Here is a 5,016-nt window from a genome sequence, read left to right as displayed (position 1 = left end):
TTAATTAATCTTACCTAGATATTCAGACTAATTGGTATAATTTGGTCATAACATTTTTCTATAGTAGTCATTAGAGTTGTTTGCCAAATTTATCTTCTTTAATCTGCTTGACACATGGTACAATTGTATTTCCTGACTCTTTTGTGGTTGGATGGGGCCATGTGACTAGTTTAATTCAATGAGTTATGAGTTAAAGTGATATCTATTGATTATAGGCTAGAGCATATAATTACTGCAAGAGCCTTCAGAGCTCCCCCTTTTCTCTGGAACTATGTTTTCTATTAGCCAGCGTATCTGAGTGACTTCATTGAGGAAAGGCCCTCTCCCAATAATAGACATGTAACAAAAGTAAAAATATACCTTTGTTGTTTTCTGTTACTGCATCATTTTCTAGGTTACTCTGATAGATTATGCTCTTATTATCTGTTTAATGTCATTGTAGCATCTGCAATGATGTCCCTGTTTCAATTCCTTCACTCTCCCACCCTTCCACCTCCTAGTCTCACCGCCAGAGGCTTGTCAATTTTAGAGAGGTAAACACCCACTGCTTGTCACAGTAGACCTGATATTATCATGGGTTCATTCAGAAAGTGTGCATTTTGCTTCTGCCAAAGCCTGAAATAACTTCTTGTTTGGGACTACTTAAAGCTAAATTTTAGTTTGAGAGTTTGCTGATGACTCAGACAGTATAAATTTGTACTTTACATCAACATAATGACCAAATTATGGATTCAAGGACATTGCCTTCCTCAGCTAAATTGCCAAGTTGCAGACAGATTTTCATGTAATCTTTGGTGAAAGTGAATGGAATTTCTAATTTACTCTTCTACTAAGGTATAGCACTTTGGTGCCTCTGACTTCAAAGAGGTAAGATCTCTGTTTAGACTCTCTGCCTTAGGCCTTGAAATTTGCTATGTATCCCATGTGCCATGAAAACTGAAATTCAAGTTCACCTACTTTGGCAAATGCACTCAAATTCCTCTTGCCTCTCTGGTTCCCATCATCACAAAGTCTCTGGCTTGAGTATTCCTTGTTTTCATTCCAGTTCAACAACGTTCTTAATAAAATGTTTTAAAACTTTTATCTAGCACTTTTAGTTGTCTATAGTGAAAGTTTAGTCTGATAATACTGTCTATCTTATCAGAATTAGAAATTTCCTTTTTCTGTCTGAGTCAATTTGGATGGTTCCTATTATTTTAGAAAAATGTTTATAGCAACTACATTTTCTTTTCAAAGTGATTGACCTAGAGTTATTTTTATCATATAAGTTTCATGGATCTTAAAATCTGAACTGTATTGTGGCCATGGCACAATCTTTATAGTTATTTTTTTTTAACATCAGTATTGTTTTTAATGAGTTTTAGTCCAGAATACAAAGGAAGGCACTAGTTGTTGCCCCAGCTTGTTAGTACAAGGATAAACAATCGCTTTTTGTTCCCCCACAAGGGCAAGTTACAGAAGAATACCAGATGGACAAGATAAGACATTTGAATCTAGTTTTGAAAAATCAGCCTGAAACCCAGCAGTAGTACCGTTGCAGGGTAAAAGGCTCTCCCCATACTCTTTGCCCCGCACCCACCCCCATTTACCAATTCAAAATCTGGGACTTTCTTGATCAAGAGATTCTATGAGTGAATTTCTCTCTTGAGACTTTTCGTGTGCAAGCGTCATTTTTCTTGGTTTTGCTGCTGATGTCCTTGACCTCAGTTGCTGGATGAGTGAGGGAGCTGGTGGAGTTCTTTAGGAGTTCTTCTGAGGCACTTTGATCATGACAGTTTTCACTTCTGTGTATGCCTGCAACCATACTCTCCCAGCTCCTGGCCACTCCCAGACATCTTGTAGCCACCGAATGGTGACTGGGCCCCAAATACATCATAGCAGTTGATCCACACAGTGCCAGCCTGGAGGGCTTGGGACAGATAATTGGCTTTGTCCAAGTCCTTGGTGAAGACAGCTGCAGCCAGCCCATACTTGGAATTATTGGCTCTCCCAATAACTTACTCTATGGTCTTGAACTTCAGGATCTGCATCACTGGCCCAAAGATCTCCTCCTTGGCGATAGTCACGCTGTCTTGCACATCTCCAAACACGGTGGTCTGGATAAAGTAGCCTCCGTCAGCAGCTGCCCCTCCACCACACAATAGTTTCGCCCCCTCCTCCTTCCCAGATTTGATATAACCAAGGATCTTCTTAAACTGAGTTTCATCCACCTGCGGCCCCTGCTCAGTCTGGTTGTCAAAGGGGTTCCCAACTACATGCGACTTGGCCCTGGCAACACTCGGCTCCACAAGCTCAGCGTAAACATCTTTTTGCACAAAGGCCCGGGAACTGTCACAGCAGCACTGGCCCTGGTTGAAGAACAGGGCAAAGTGGGCCTGCTCCACTGCCCAGTTCATGTCTGTATCTGACATGATGATATTGGGCGCTCTTTCCTCCCAGCTCCAGGGTCACTCTCTTGAGGTTACTGTTCCCTGCAGCAACCTGGACGAGGTGGCCAACCTCGATGGAGCCTGTGAAGGCCACTTTGTCCACATCCTCATGGGAGGCGATGGCAGCCCAAGCTGTGGGGCCAAATGCAGGAATGCTATTGACCACGCCAGGAGGAAAGCCAGCCTCCTTAATCAGGTTGGCCACATAGAGGGCGGTGAGTGGAGTCTGCTCAGCTACCTTCATCACAATCACATTTCTGTCGCCAGGGTTGGGCCCAGTTTCCAGGCTTTCATCAGGAGGGGGAAGTTCCATGGAATGATCTGCCCGCACACCCTGACAGGTTTGTGGCGGGTATAACTGGAAAAGTGCCCATCGATAGGAATGGTTTTCCCATGGTACTTATCAGCCCAGCCAGCATAGTGGCGAGGCATCTGAGGACGGTGTCCAGATCCACCAGGTAGGAGGTGACAGGGCTGGCCGTTACCCAGGGTCTCCGAGGCTGCCAGGTAGGTCCAGTCTTGCTCAGTCAGATCCGCCAGGCGGTTCAGATGCGTCCATGCGACGCCGGGTGACCCCACAGGAAGGCAGCCCGGGCAGCCTCTACTGCCTTGTCCACATCTTCCTTGTATCCTTCAGCTACCTGACAGAGGACTTCTCCAGTGGATGGATTGATGGTGGGGAAAGTTTTCTTGCTGACAGCATCATGCCACTCATTGTCTATGAAGATCTGGTTGTAGAAGACTTCAGGCTGCTGGTTGGGGCCCAGGCGGGGCAAGCCTGCAGGATGAAGCACCAAAGCCATGTGCTGGGCCTATTGTTATTTTTTACCTTTTTTTTTGTTTTTCTAACTTGATCAGGCCAATGAGTAATAGAGACAAATAAATAGCAATTAAAATAAAGTGTAATAAGACCTGTAAAAGTTTCTATGAGTGTATTATGGAGGTACTCACAAAAGACATTTTGTCAAGATTTAAATGGGGAGATGTGTGTAAAGTTCTTAGCACACTATCTCATACTTGTAAAGACTTCAATAGATGTTAAACTTAGTAGTACTAAGGAAACCTTCCTTACGGCAAAGGTAAGAATTATCAGACAAAGGGATCATTCGATGAATGGGAAAAATAAGTTCGTATAGATAAAGCTTAGAGCAACTAAATACACTTAAATAAAACTGAGGGATAGAATAAAAGAATAGGAACAGCAAAAGGTGAAGCTGGAGAGCTAAGAGTGGGACATATCTTGTAGGTCCTGAGAGACATAATAAGGAATCTGAATTTTATCCGAAGAGAAATACAGTATCGAAAGATTTCAAGCAGGAAAATATTTATATTTATGTTTTAGAAATATTATTTTGGCTGCTATATGGAGAATGTCTTAGATGGGGCCAGTGATGGATACTAGGAGAACAGATAGTGGATTATTGAAGGAATACAGGCAAGAAATGAAATGGGAAGAATGGGTGAATTTAACATCTGGTATGTGAATCCTTAGAACTTTATAACTGACTGGATGTTGGGAGTGAAGGACAGACTAGAGTTAAGGACAAAGCTCAGGCTTCTGGCTGGGACACCTGGGTGGGTGGTAGGATCATCTACTGATATGAGGATCAAAGAAAAGGAACAGGTTTGGAAGATACAATAAGTTTTTTTGTTGTTGTTGTTCACGTTGAATGTGGGATACTTTTGATACTTATATGCAAAAAATATATATATATCCTCTGTTCCTTGTTTCCCTCAGGAAAGTGCAAAATATGTAGGTTTCCCTATAACTACCACTAAAATGACCGATTTTCCTTAAAGTGAGGTGGGAGATCCTACACAAAATTTCAAGAACAAAATCCAATTCTTCTGTCCTTTTCTCTGCCTTCTCTACATTTGGTTCTGTATTAGATATGTTCTGATTTTATCCCTTATAACATATGGTTATCAGATGATGTAATTTAGCTTATAGACAATCCAATTAAGCTTTCCGTGGCCCAAAAGACATGTGGTTGGCAACCTCTAAGATTGGCCCCCAATGATATTCACTCCCTGGTATTCACACACAGTATAGTCCTTTGTCCTCGATTGTGGGTTGAACTTTTTGACTTCCTTCTAGGGAACACAATATGGCAGAATTGATGAGATGGCACTTCTGAGTTGGATTATAAAAGGATTGTGGCTTGTTTGGGGTGCTGTGTTTCATGTTCTCTCTTGGGTGTTTTGTAATGGGCGAAAACAACTGATATCATAATAGGGCAGCCCTGTGGAAAGTTGCATGTGGCAAAGAACTGAGGCCTACCAAGAGCTATGTGAAGGATCTTTAAAGTAGATCCTTTTCCAGTTGAGTCTTCAGATAAATGCAGCCCTGTCTGACATATTGATTGTTGTCATATGAGAGACTATGAACCAGAATCACTCAGCTAAGCTGCTCCCAGATTCATCACTCAGAGAAAATATGAGATAATAAATGTATGTTCTTAGCCACTAAGTTTTGGAATTATTTGTTATGCAACAATGTATAATTAATATACCTGCCTTGCTGGCAGGGCAACCAGTTTGAGTCACAGACAATATATTTGAGATATAGAAATGAAAATGTAATGAC

General features: G+C 41.9%; 1 pseudogene; it reads right to left on the bottom strand.

The window, feature by feature from the left end:
* Positions 1 to 1,245: 1,245 nt before the first annotated feature.
* Positions 1,246 to 4,869, bottom strand: LOC144318681 (aldehyde dehydrogenase, mitochondrial pseudogene; annotated as a pseudogene).
* Positions 4,870 to 5,016: the final 147 nt, after the last annotated feature.

The sequence above is a fragment of the Canis aureus genome, chromosome 8, assembly GCF_053574225.1.
Source record: "Canis aureus isolate CA01 chromosome 8, VMU_Caureus_v.1.0, whole genome shotgun sequence".
Classification (NCBI taxonomy): domain Eukaryota; kingdom Metazoa; phylum Chordata; class Mammalia; order Carnivora; family Canidae; genus Canis; species Canis aureus.
The sequence above is the reverse complement of the archived record's forward strand: the minus strand, read 5'-3'. Positions and strand labels throughout refer to the sequence as shown.